This window comes from Lynx canadensis, chromosome X (assembly GCF_007474595.2).
Source record: "Lynx canadensis isolate LIC74 chromosome X, mLynCan4.pri.v2, whole genome shotgun sequence".
Lineage (NCBI taxonomy): Eukaryota > Metazoa > Chordata > Mammalia > Carnivora > Felidae > Lynx > Lynx canadensis.
The window spans coordinates 122485203-122499214 of record NC_044321.2 but is presented as its reverse complement, the minus strand read 5'-3'; the positions used below and the strand labels follow the sequence as shown (position 1 = coordinate 122499214).

At 59.1% G+C, this 14012-nt stretch overlaps 1 long non-coding RNA gene across 1 annotated transcript in view; it reads left to right on the top strand.

Annotated features, from left to right (window-relative positions):
• Positions 1-14012, top strand: part of LOC115506964 — a 15662-nt gene extending 1650 nt beyond the window's left edge. The window contains exon 2 of the long non-coding RNA XR_003966519.1: positions 13009-14012. This is a non-coding gene — a long non-coding RNA (uncharacterized LOC115506964). The remainder of the gene's footprint in view (positions 1-13008) is intronic.

Genomic DNA, 14012 nt, shown 5'->3' with positions numbered 1-14012 from the left:
AGAGTAACTCCCCCGGCGCTCGCTCTAACATCTGAGAGTAACCCCCCCCCCCCCCGGCGCTCGCTGTAACATCTGTAACGGCCCCCCCCAGCCTGGCGCTCACTCTAACATCTGAGAGTAACCGCCCCCCCAGCCCGGTGCTCGCTCTAACGTCTGAGAGTAACTCCCCAGCGCTCGCTCTAATGTCCGAAAGTAACTCCCCCGGTGCTCGCTCTAACATCTGAGAGTAACCCCCCCCCGAACCCGGCGCTCGCTCTAACATCTGAGAGTAACCGCCCCCCCAGCCCGGTGCTCACTCTAACATCTGAGAGTAACTCCCCCCCAACCCGGTGCTCGCTCTAACATCTGAGAGTAACTCCCCGGCTCTCGCTCTAATGTCTGAGAGTAACTCCCTCGGCTGCTCGCTCTAACCTGAGAGTAACCCCCCCTCAGCCCGGCGCTCACAGTAACGTCTGTAACCGCCCCCCCCCCAGCCTGGCGCTCACTCTAACATCTGAGAGTAACCGCCTCCCCCCCCCCCACCCCCGTGCTCACTCTAACATCTGAGAGTAACTCCCCGGCGCTCTAAGTCTGAGAGTACCCCCCGGTGCTCGCTCTAACATCTGAGAGTAACTCCCCCGGTGCTCGCTCTAACATCTGAGAGTAACTCCCCGGCTCTCGCTCTAATGTCTGAGAGTAACTCCCCCGCGTTCACTCTAACATCTGAGAGTAACCTCCCCCAACCCGGTGCTCGCTCTAACATCTGAGAGTAACCCCCGACACTCGCTCTAATGTCTGAGAGTAACTCCCCCAGCGCTCGCTCTAACATCTAGAGTAACCTCCCCCAGCCCGGTGCTCGCTCTAACATCTGAGAGTAACTCCCCAGCGCTCGCTCTAACGTCTGAGAGTAACTCCCCCGGCGCTCGCTCTAACATCTGAGAGTAACCCCCCCAACCCGGCTCGCTCTAACATCTGAGAGTAACTCCCCGACACTCGCTCTAATGTCTGAGAGTAACTCCCCCAGCACTCGCTCTAACATCTGAGGGTAACCCCCCCCAGCCCGGCGCTCACTCTAACATCTGAGAGTAAACCCCCCACCACCACCTGGCGCTCGCTTGTGCTAACGAGCGCTAACATCTGAGAGTAACATCCCCCCAGCCCTGCACTCGCTCTAATGTCTGAGAGTAACCCCCCCGGCGCTCGCTGTAACATCTGAGAGTAACCCCCCCGAACCCGGTGCTCGCTCTAACATCTGAGAGTAACCCCCCCCCAACCCGGTGCTCACTAACATCTGAGAGTAACTCCCCGGCTCTCGCTGTAACATCTGAGAGTAACTCCCCCGGCGCTCGCTGTAACATCTGAGAGTAACCCCCCCGAACCCAGTGCTCGCTCTAACATCTGAGAGTAACCCCCCCCAACCCGGTGCTCGCTCTAACATCTGAGAGTAACTCCCCGGCTCTCGCTGTAACATCTGAGAGTAACTCCCTCGGCGCTCGCTCTAACATCTGAGAGTAACCCCCCCCAGCCCGGCGCTCCCTGTAACGTCTGTAACCGCCCCCCCCCCAGCCTGGCGCTCACTCTAACATCTGAGAGTAACCGCCCCCCAGCCCAGTGCTCACTCTAACATCTGAGAGTAACTCCCTGGCGCTCGCTCTAATATCTGAGAGTAACTCCCCCCGCGCTCGCTCTAACATCTGAGAGTAACCTCCCCCTACCCGGTGCTCTCTCTAACATCTGAGAGTAACTCCCCGACACTCACTCTAATGTCTGAGAGTAACTCCCCCAGCGCTCGCTCTAACATCTGAGAGTAACCTCCCCCTACCCGTGCTCTCTCTAACATCTGAGAGTAACTCCCCGACACTCACTCTAATGTCTGAGAGTAACTCCCCCAGCGCTCGCTCTAACATCTGAGAGTAACCCCCCCCAACCCGGTGCTCGCTCTAACATCTGAGAGTAACTCCCCGACATTCACTCTAATGTCTGAGAGTAACTCCCCCAGCGCTCGCTCTAACATCTGAGAGTAACCCCCCCCCCAGCGCGGCGCTCGCTGTAACGTCTGTAACCCCCCCCCCAGCCTGGCTCTCGCTCTAACATCTGAGAGTAACCGCCCCCCAGCCCGGTGCTCACTCTAACGTCTGAGAGTAACCCCCCCCAGCCCTGCACTCGCTCCAATGTCTGAAAGTAACACCCCCAACCCGCGCTTGCTCTAACATCTGAGAGTAACCCCCCCCCAACCCGGTGCTCTAACATCTGAGAGTAACTCCCCAGCGCTCGCTCTAACCTCTGAAAGTACTCCCCCAGTGCTCGCTCTAACATCTGAGAGTAACTCCCCGGTGCTCGCTCTCATGTCTGAGAGTAACTCCCCCGGTGCTCACTCTAACATCTGAGAGTAACCCCCCCCCCCGTGCTCACTCTAACATCTGAGAGTAACCCCCCCCCAACCCGGTGCTCGCTCTAACATCTGAGAGTAACTCCCCGACACTCGTTCTAACATCTGAGAGTAACTCCCCGGCTCTCGCTGTAACATCTGAGAGTAACTCCCTCGGCGCTCGCTCTAACATCTGAGAGTAACCCCCCCCCCCAGCCCGGCGCTCCCTGTAACGTCTGTAACCACCCCCCCCAGCCTGGCACTCACTGTAACATCTGAGAGTAACCGCCCCCCAGCCCAGTGCTCACTCTACATCTGAGAGTACTCCCCGGCGCTCGCTCTAATATCTGAGAGTAACTCCCCCCGCGCTCGCTCTAACATCTGAGAGTAACCTCCCCTACCCGGTGCTCTCTCCTAACATCTGAGAGTAACTCCCTGGCGCTCATTCTAATGTCTGAGAGTAACTCCCCCAGCGCTCGCTCTAACATCTGAGAGTAACCCCTCCCCAGCGCGGCGCTCGCTGTAACGTCTGTAACCCCCCCCCAGCCTGGCGCTCGCTCTAACATCTGAGAGTAACCCCCCCCAACCCCATGCTCACTCTAACGTCTGAGAGTAACCCCCCCCCAGCCCTGCACTCGCTCCAATGTCTGAAAGTAACACCCCCAACCCGGCGCTTGCTCTAACCTCTGAGAGTAACCCCCCCCAACCCGGTGCTCGCTCTAACATCTGAGAGTAACTCCCCGGCTCTCGCTCTAATGTCTGAGAGTAACTCCCCCCGCGTTCACTCTAACATCTGAGAGTAACCTCCCCCAACCCGGTGCTCGCTCTAACATCTGAGAGTAACTCCCCGACACTCGCTCTAATGTCTGAGAGTAACTCCCCCAGCGCTCGCTCTAACATCTGAGAGTAACCTCCCCCAGCCCGGTGCTCGCTCTAACATCTGAGAGTAACTCCCCAGCGCTCGCTCTAACGTCTGAGAGTAACTCCCCCGGCGCTCGCTCTAACATCTGAGAGTAACCCCCCCCCCGGCTCGCTCTAACATCTGAGAGTAACTCCCCGACACTCGCTCTAATGTCTGAGTAACTCCCCCAGCACTCGCTCTAACATCTGAGGGTAACCCCCCCCAGCCCGGCGCTCACTCTAACATCTGAGAGTAAACCCCCACCACCACCTGGCGCTCGCTTGTGCTAACGAGCGCTAACATCTGAGAGTAACATCCCCCCAGCCCTGCACTCGCTCTAATGTCTGAGAGTAACTCCCCCGGCGCTCGCTGTAACATCTGAGAGTAACCCCCCCGAACCCGGTTCGCTCTAACATCTGAGAGTAACCCCCCCCCCAACCCTGCTCGCTCTAACATCTGAGAGTAACTCCCCGGCTCTCGCTGTAACATCTGAGAGTAACTCCCCCGGCGCTCGCTGTAACATCTGAGAGTAACCCCCCCGAACCCGGTGCTCGCTCTAACATCTGAGAGTAACCCCCCCCAACCCGGTGCTCGCTCTAACATCTGAGAGTAACTCCCCGGCTCTCGCTGTAACATCTGAGAGTAACTCCCTCGGCGCTCGCTCTAACATCTGAGAGTACCCCCCCCCAGCCCGGCGCTCCCTGTAACGTCTGTAACCGCCCCCCCCCCAGCCTGGCGCTCACTCTAACATCTGAGAGTAACCGCACCCCAGCCCAGTGCTCACTCTAACATCTGAGAGTAACTCCCTGGCGCTCGCTCTAATATCTGAGAGTAACTCCCCCCGCTCGCTCTAACATCTGAGAGTAACCTCCCCTACCCTGCTCTCTCTAACATCTGAGAGTAACTCCCCGACACTCACTCTAATGTCTGAGAGTAACTCCCCCAGCGCTCGCTCTAACATCTGAGAGTAACCCCCCCCCACCCGGTGCTCGCTCTAACATCTGAGAGTAACTCCCCGACATTCACTCTAATGTCTGAGAGTAACTCCCCCAGCGCTCGCTCTAACATCTGAGAGTAACCCCCCCCCCCAGCGCGGCGCTCGCTGTAACGTCTGTAACCCCCCCCCCCAGCCTGGCTCTCGCTCTAACATCTGAGAGTAACCGCCCCCCAGCCCGGTGCTCACTCTAACGTCTGAGAGTAACCCCCCCCCAGCCCTGCACTCGCTCCAATGTCTGAAAGTAACACCCCCAACCCGGCGCTTGCTCTAACATCTGAGAGTAACCCCCCCCCAACCCGGTGCTCTAACATCTGAGAGTAACTCCCCAGCGCTCGCTCTAACCTCTGAAAGTAACTCCCCCAGTGCTCGCTCTAACATCTGAGAGTAACTCCCCGGTGCTCGCTCTCATGTCTGAGAGTAACTCCCCCGGTGCTCACTCTAACATCTGAGAGTAACCCCCCCCCAACCGTGCTCACTCTAACATCTGAGAGTAACCCCCCCCCCCAACCCGGTGCTCGCTCTAACATCTGAGAGTAACTCCCCGACACTCGTTCTAACATCTGAGAGTAACTCCCCGGCTCTCGCTGTAACATCTGAGAGTAACTCCCTCGGCGCTCGCTCTAACATCTGAGAGTAACCCCCCCCCCCAGCCCGGCGCTCCCTGTAACGTCTGTAACCACCCCCCCCCCAGCCTGGCACTCACTGTAACATCTGAGAGTAACCGCCCCCCAGCCCAGTGCTCACTCTAACATCTGAGAGTAACTCCCCGGCGCTCGCTCTAATATCTGAGAGTAACTCCCCCCGCGCTCGCTCTAACATCTGAGAGTAACCTCCCCCTACCCGGTGCTCTCTCCTAACATCTGAGAGTAACTCCCTGGCGCTCATTCTAATGTCTGAGAGTAACTCCCCCAGCGCTCGCTCTAACATCTGAGAGTAACCCCTCCCCAGCGCGGCGCTCGCTGTAACGTCTGTAACCCCCCCCAGCCTGGCGCTCGCTCTAACATCTGAGAGTAACCCCCCCCCCCCCCTGCTCACTCTAACATCTGAGAGTAACCCCCCCAGCCCTGCACTCGCTCCAATGTCTGAAAGTAACACCCCCAACCCGGCGCTTGCTCTAACCTCTGAGAGTAACCCCCCCCAACCCGGTGCTCGCTCTAACATCTGAGAGTAACTCCCTGGCACTCGCTCTAACGTCTGAGAGTAACACCCCCCCCAGCCCGGCGCTCCTGTAACATCTGTAACCGCCCCCCCACCCTAGCGTTTGCTCTAACATCTGAGAGTAACCCCCCCCAACCCGGCGCTCGCTCTAACGTCTGAGAGTAACCCCCCCACACCCAGCGCTCACTCTAGCATCTGAGAGTAATCCCCCCCCCAACCTGGTGCTCGCTCTAACATCTGAGAGTAAACCCCCCACCACCACCTGGCGCTCTCTCGCGCTAACATCTGAGAGTAACCCCCCCCAGCCCTGCACTCAGTCTAACATCTGAGAGTAACCCCCCCCCCCTGGCACTTGCTCTAACGTCTGTGAATACCACCCCCTCAGCCCAGCGCTCCCTGTAAAGTCTTTAATCCCCCCCCCCCAGCCCTGCACTCCTTCTAACATCTGAGAGTAACTCCCCTGGCGCTCGCTCTAACGTCTGTGAGTAACCGCCCCCCACCCAGCACTCGCTCTAAAGTCTGAGAGTAACACCCCCAGCCCGGCGCTCGGTCTAACATCTGAGAGTAACCCCCTCCCCCAGTCCGGCGCTTGGTCTAACATCTGTGAGTAACCCCCCCCCCCATCCGGGTGCTCGCTCTACCATCTGAGAGTAACTCCCCAGCGCTCACTCTAATGTCTGAGCGTAACCCCCCCCCCGCGCTCGCTATAACGTCTGAGAGTAACTCCCCCCCCCCCAATGCCCTGTGCTCTCTCATGTCAGAAGCCCAGATTTCCAAGCCTAACCAAACAGCCAGACTGGGTCCCCAGGCATGACAAGTAGGAAGCCTGGCCCCACCAGGTGACGATGGCCTGGCAGAGCGGTGCCCAGAGGTGTCAGGATGCTGAACGGGACCACCTGTGACTCTCTGCGCACCCTTTGGAAGGACCAGAGATGCCCACTTTGACCCCCATTGCAATACATTCTTAGGCGTCACCAGCCGTCTAGCTGATTTCAAGCAGAACTTTGTGCAAAGTACACCTGCATGGGACAGGGGGTGGCGTTCACTTCTTGGCAGTTTGCATTCAAACGAATATTCTAGTTAAACATTTTCGTGTAAGACAGGACGTATCTGAACTATAGGAATCCTTTTACTTACAGTTTTATAATCCTTTTATAACAGTCTTTAACCCAAAACAAAAACCCCTGCTTTAATACACTAACGTTAACCTTTAAAATAAGTTATTTTACCAGCGAAAAAGGGTTTATCTGGGAGTAAGAGAACTGTGACTTGGGACAAGGAAGCAAAACTGTGGACAAGCCCAACAAACAAGGGTTCTGCTGTGTGGAGAAGCAGTAAGTTGGCAGGGGTTGTTCTGGAAGAAACTTTGGACGAATCAAGACTTGAGATGACACTTTCTGCCTGGTTGACTTGCAGGGGTGGGGGTTCCTCCTGGTAGGTGCAGGGTGCCCATTCCCCTGCTGGGATCTGTAAGGGATGAGTCTTCCTGTTGAGACTTGCATCTGGGGTCCCTAATTGAGTGCTCCCGCTGCAATGAGCACGGAGAGTGATGGCTCCCTCTTGCAGCCCCCCACCCCCGTCCTCTTTAGTGAGGGCCTGTCACCGTCTCCCTAACCGAGGAGGGTACCCACATTCCCTGCAGGAAGGGGAAACCTGTGTGAGGTACTGAGCCAACAGTGGTGCTTTGAGTCCTGTTCCCGGTTGTGCCAGCCGTCAGGGCAGTCAGGGCGTGCACACGGTAAAACAGGGCAAATACCCGCTCCACACATTCAGTGTTTTCCTCTAGGTTTCTCCAAATAAAGCGGACATAAGTATAAGTCCAAGTCAAGTTCCTGAAGGTATGAAATTCTACTTGCCAGCCTCTCAAGCCGAATTTTTTAAAGTAGTGTAATCTGTTCTTTGAAGCAATTTCATAGACGTAAGACGTCTAGGTTATTTCACGGTCTTGTTAAATGATGAGGACGCCTTAAGAATATGCGAGGAAAAAAGTGGTAAGATATAAGCTTTTCCAGGCATTTTCCATGTTTTCAGAAGTCTTAAAAGGGGGAAGTATTTATTTTAATGTTTATTTACTTTTGAGGGAAAGACAGGGAGACAGAGGATCCAAAGTGGGCTCCACGCTGTTAGCAGAAGCCCGACTGGGGATTCACACTGACCAACGGTGAGATCGTGACCTGAGCCGGAGTCGGGCGCTTAACCGACTGAGCCACGCAGGCGCCCCGAGAGTGGAAGTATTTTGATGAGACTTTCAGAGATTTGTAACCACCAGTGTTGTGGCTGGACCAGCCCTTGTACTGCTTCGTGATCCCAACACGCCTTTCAGGAACAGCCCTCAGGAAACATTGAAGGGGGGAGAAAAGCTTATCGCTTGTAGGAAGCGTGGGTTACACGGCACGCCTGGGGCCACACAGCTGGAGACAGCGGCTTCACCTGCCTGGGGTTCTGCTTTTATCGGCCGCAGGGGCGCAGGCGTAGAGTTTCACTCTTTACATCCAGGAATCTGGGGTGCCTGGTGGGCTCAGTCCACAGAGCATCCGCCTCTACTTGAAATACACTTACTGGGGCACCTGGCTGGCCCAGCAAAGCATTCGACCGTTCTTCAAGAATAAACGTGTGAAACACACAGGGATTTGAAGTGCGGCAGGAGCGAGACCACACGGCCCAAACGGTCCGTCATGAAAATCCCCCAAGCGCTCTAAACAGAGGAGCCCCTTGTGGAGCGGCGCCTGTGTCTGTCCCGGCTCGGCTCGTGGCTGGCCGTGTGCGCAGCCATCAGTGCTGAAGTCAGGCCCTTGTGGTGCAAAAGGGGGAACCCCCAGGTCGGGGTTTACTCACCAGCAGCAGCACCACCTGGCCGTGAAGGGGCTGCCGGCCCCCTCATCCTCCCCAGAAGCCCGCACAGCCTTTCTGCCCCACTCAGTCGGGTGACCACGTGGCGTGTGCGGGGCTGGCCCCAGGGACTTGCGCTCTGCAAGGAAGGGGAAGGAGCGGCTGTGACAGCTGGCACCGCAGTGGCCCTGGAGGCCCCAAAGATGCAGTCCTGATATGTAGACATGCCCCGCCGCCCCCCCCCCGGAAGATGCGGTCCTGATCGGTAGGCACGCCCCCCCATCCCCCGGGAAGATGCGGTCCTGATCGGTGGGCATGCCCCCCACTCCACCCCGCAGGGAGGCAGAGACTCAGGCTTTTCCGTCCTCTGCCCAAGGCCTGGACGTGCCCTCTGACACATTGCCACAGTGTGGCGCCAAGGAGTATATTTGGTCATTCTAGCACTAGCTGCAAAAATTCTTGTCGATTCTCTGGTACAAGTGTGTTTGTGTGGGTGATGGGTCATCCTCACATGGTCCCTGTTGTCCTAGTCCCTGCTGACACTGTCGGCCTAGTTTCTTCTTGGGAGCCTCACCTCTCAGCTGCCCTCAGCCTGCAGCCCACCCCCTGTGACAACCGTGTCTGGCTCGATGGGCCCCAGACTAATGGGTACCAAGCGGGAGAAGCTGAGAATACAGAGCAGTGGTGTCCTCGGTGTCTGAGGCAGGATTATAGCACCCCCCCCCCCAAGAAACCCCAAAGTGGAGCTTCACCGAGGGAACAAAGCTGCACTTTTGAGTGAGCAGAGCAGGTGACCATGGTGTCTCGCCTCCCCCGCCCTCTCCACCCTGGGTTTACAGGTTCGTGTGCCCTGGGCTCCTAGAAATAGCAGTCCAGGGAGAGCATTTCGGACATCCTGTGGGCAGGTCACTGCCCCCAGACTCGGTGGTGCCATCACTAAACAGGGGCTCCGGCGTGGGGAGAGTGAGGTCAGAGGAGGAGAGAAGGGCAGAGTCATGGGACAGAAATGTCCTAGCCAGAGACTCAGGAGGGGCAGAGTGAAGGGATCCTTTGGGGTGACTTTAGGGACCCCACTGTGACCCCCTAGTCTCGGCGACCACATAGTGGGTGTAGCAGGCCAGTGTCCATGGTCCGATGCCAAGAGGTGCTGGGGGGGTGGGTAGTGCCACCAGGCCCTGGTCTCTCCTGTGGGTCGCTCCATCCAGAGGAGAAGATCCGCAGGTAGGTCACAGTGTGTCCTCGATGGGACTGCAGATGGCACCTGATCCCGTTCAGGGTAGCCCTGCAACACAAGGTTATGTCCACGTGAGACCCTCCTTAGTGGGTCTTTTACAACGTTTGGGAAGAGACGTGTCGCAGGGGGCGCAAGCCATGCCAGCCCTAGCATCTCAGGGACACTGAGCTCTGACCGTGGTTCTGACTTTGACGCTGACCTCCATTACTCTCCCATGGCCCTAGCCCTCACTCGTAACTCCTACCCTCACCCTGAACAGCCGAAGATCCACAGAAGTTGCAACCCATGCAACACTGTCAGCCTCATGAGCTTTATAAACCCCTGGCCCCTGACCTGAGACCTGCCTTAACCACAAACCCAGACCTGGAGTTTACGCAGGGCCGAACCCGAACCCTAAGCTCCCACCTTAGACTTAAATCCTGCCCCGGTGCTAACCCTACAATGCAGGCTCCCATCCTCGCGGTCCCCACGCGCCACTGGGTCCCACCCACAGAAGCAGCCGTGCAGTCCAGGATGGGAGGCAGGTGTCCAGGCCGCCTGGAAACGGCAGGGCTGCAGGATGGGGGAACCTGCAGGACACCGGATCTGGACTCCCCGTTTGGAACGGAGGCTGTCCCCAGCAAGTCCCCGAGGCCTGCGGCTCCTGGAAACACCAGGCTCAAGGTGGGAGCCGCGTGTCACACAGACGTCTTTGAGCTCGACCCATTTCTTGTCCCTTCCAGTGTGAAAGGACACATCCCCGCCCTCCTAACACGGGCTCCTTCTCCGTCTGCGGAGGGGCGCGGGCGCCCACGGTCCGTCGGTGTACAGAGGGACGCGGGGCGCGTGGTCTGTGTGCAAAGCAGCTGACGTGCATTGTCTTGTTGGAAACAGCCGCGGAGGTCCCTGCTGTCAGGACAGGTGGGAGGTGTGGGGAGGGGGTTAGGGTTTAATCAACTGTAGGTTACGTAGACGCATCAGGCCTGTCTACACACGCACACGCACGTATGCACAGATCCGGGGCCGGGGGCTTCCTGCCCACCGCCCAGCACCGTTCTGAGGGTCACATCGCACAATGCGCGGATGAATCCTCCGTTCCTAGGTCACTTGCCCCGAGAACTCACAGTCAGGTTGTGCCTGAACGTTGGTAAAGACTCAGGCCCCACGGCTCATACCTCCTGCCATTTGGCCTTGTTCTCTCGACCCTGCGGACCCTGAGGGCGCCTGGCGGCACCAGTTCAGCTTCTCATCTGGCTGGCAGACTTCCCCTCGGCCTCATTCACAGACCTGTTGTGTCGTGGCCATGAGGGAGCTCTGACGGTGCCCCCTTTCCCCAGCGGACATCGGGTGGGGCTCCCAGGCCTGATGTTAGCCTCTCACCCCCCACCGTGAGGATTCAGCCTCTGCAGGTGAAGACAGCCCTGTTCCAGGTCCCCGGGCAGTGACACCGCGGGGCACACCCTTCCCCTGCCCTCTGACCACCGTCCTGGTCCAACCAGACCCCTCCCGCTCCCCACGAGTGACACAGGCTGAGCGCGTGCCGGGCAGGCATGTACCCAGCGACCGGGTCTAATCAGAGGAGCAGCGGTCAGTCGGGGATGCCACCTCTCCCGTCGGCTTCAGTACAGACAGCAGGGACTGGAACAGTCTGGGTGGGACTCTTGGCGTCCCTGTTTCCGGGGCGGCGTGCTGGGCCAGTAGGATCCCTCAGACCCGCCGCCCTCTTCTTGACGGTGTTGATGGGAATTTCCGCTCTGGGCCGGTGTGCAAGAGCCCCGTTAGCAAGCTGGCCCAGGCACCGTGCAGGGGCTGCGTCCCCTTTCTGTGTGGCACACGGGGCCCTGTGAGGAGCGGAGTCGCCCGGGCCAGGCCGGCCCTGTGAGGAGTGCGCAGTTCCGACTGTCGACATCCCCGGCAGCCTGCTCGGGGGCCCCGAGTCCTCCTCCCCACTCGCAGGACGTGCTCCAGCAGCCTGTCCTGCAAAGCAGCTGAGGAGCAGGACGCCTCCTTGGAAGTAACCGGAAAGGCAGCCTGTCCCCTTAGAAGGGAGGGAGAGCCAGTGGGTGTAGCAGGGGGTGACCGGGGACACGCTGGGGTCGTGGCGCACAGTGACAACGGTAAAGTAACAACTGCGTGCAAAGGCCCCTGGGAAAGCGGAGATCGGACTGCTGTTCGGGAGTTTGACGAAGTGGGAGAGGCACAGACGGGAGAATATTCCAGAAAGAGGGAAGTACCTGCAAAAGTTGGAGGGAACAGCACGGACTGCGCGTGACCAGAAACGGTCACTTTGGCTGTGGGAGGCCTGCGGGCAGAGACTCTGAAGGAGCGGCCAGCACGGCGGGCTGACTTCCCAGGGCCGCAGGGGTACCAAGCGCACGGGGTCGGAGAGAAGAGGGCTCTTGTTCAGAGACCCTAATCGGACACCCAGGCGCACCTGGGTGGCTCCCCGGGGAGCAGGGACCCTCCACTGAAAGGCAGACCGGGGTAGGGGTGCTGTTCTGGACGCAGACATGGCACCGGAGGCCGTAGGAGCTCGTGAGGTATCGGCACCGTGTCCCTGGAGCATCACAGAGGAAGCTGGCCTAGCAGGCAAGTCCCCAGTACAGAGGCCAGCAGCACTCGAGGGCTCCTGGGCAAGGGAGGGTTGGTTGGTTTCTTAGGACACCTGCGACGCGAGGCATCGTAAGGGCTGCTGGTACGCAGCCTGTGCGGGGTGGGTGGACCGCAGGGACGAGCACCTGAGCAGAAGTGACGCTACAGGTGACAAGGGCCCAGTGGACAAGCATCGGAAGGTGGTAGGTCAAGGGACAGAAAAGGAGTGTCTGCAGGGGGCTGCAGTAGGCAGGTGCATGTGGGGGGGGGGGGCACCTCCTCCCGCCTGGTGCACCTGGACCTCGGACCTGTGCCCTGGCAGGACCGGGCCGGGTACGTGCTGGCCACCGGGACGGTGCATTTGTTCTCAGGTGGGAATGCTCAGCTCTCCTGCGTTTGCAGGGTCACAGGGCCCAGGGAGGCCCAGCTGCTCAGACCCCAGCTCATCTCCGCACTGGCTTGCGGCAACAGGCCGGGAGCCTGGGTACAGGGTCTACACTGCCTCCGGCTGCTGGTGTCTGGAGCTGGTTGTTGTCTGAGCCCCGTCCCTATATCTGAGAATGGGGACAGTTGACCGACCAGGGGTGGTATAGTGAGAGGGGGGAGGAGACAGATTGGGGTCGTGTGCAGGGGTGGTGTTGGGGGAGGTGCAGAAGACAGGTCGGGATTGCGAGGAGGGGCTGAGGGGCCAGGTCCACGTGACACACACACCCGCCCCCCGCAGGGGCAGCTAGGAACAGGTCAGGTGAGATCAAAGTCCAGTTCCGTGGCCAGGACACGGGACGGAAGCGTGGATGAGGGAGACAGCACATTCTCTTTCACGGCGGCCGTGCCGTCAAGGTGCAGCATCGTTCCCAGGCCCCTGGCCCCCGTCCTCTCCCCCTCAACTGGAGGTTGCCAGTGTCCAGACCCTCCTGTCTTCTGGCTGCACTGCCAACCCTGCTGACCTGTCAACTGCTCCACACTCACAGGCCCGGACACGCGGGACACCGAGGACGGCGGGACACCGAGGACGGAGCGGCTGTTGTGAAGCCCAACGGCCACAGGATGGAAAGTACGGTGTTACTGTACCCTGATACACGACCCCGTGCTGCGCAGGGAAGTGTCCCCGAGGCCACGGCCAAGCCCCTCGTGGCACCCGGGCACCCGGAGAACCTTGCAGACCACAGAGACAAGGCTGGATCGCAGCTGCCCGAGCCTGGGGGTCGGGAGGGCACACAGGGTCCCAGCACAGCAAGAAAGGCAGGCTTTGGGGGGCTGCTCAGAAGCACGTGCTCAGCTGCCCCTGCAGAGACCGGCCGCCCGTCCACCTGCCTCGTTCGGGTCACGTCCGGGGCTTCCTGCTCCCGGGGGGGGCAGCTGCAGGCCAGAAAAGACTGCACTCTTGGCTGAAGCAGCAAAGTACACGACCGTGCACCCAGCTTGACGTCTGGCCCCCTTTGTTGTACTGTGGTCTGTACAGCAAGGGTTCCAGGAAGCTGACGAGGATGCTAAAAATCCTGGAGGATGGGTTGGGCCAGGTGTCCCACAGGTGAAAGGCAGGTGAGGATCACGGCCCTGTCCCCACTCACCCCCACGTGTCAACTGTTTCTTCTCCCGCCAGTCACACGATGACCGCGTACCAACCACTTTACCCTTTTCTCACGTCCTGCCACTAACCAGGGTCCCGGGTCCCGCGTCCCCTGTGCTCAGGAGACCCTGGGGAGGGCGGGGGGGGGGGGGGCCCCACCTTATCCCCTCCTAGAACATACCCCGTCCACTGGCTGAGGCACAGATACCGTGACCGCCGCCCTCAGTGTCCAGGACCGCGCAGACGCAGCAGGGATTCACAGGAGGTAAGGGAAGCGCCTGCTTACTCTCCCACCCCTGTGTGGTCTGTCGACTGTGGGCTGCAGACACCCACCTTCTCAGGGGACGCTGTGGCACAGAGCTTGACACAGGTTAATTAATTGCAGAGTTTGTTATTTCTTCTAAA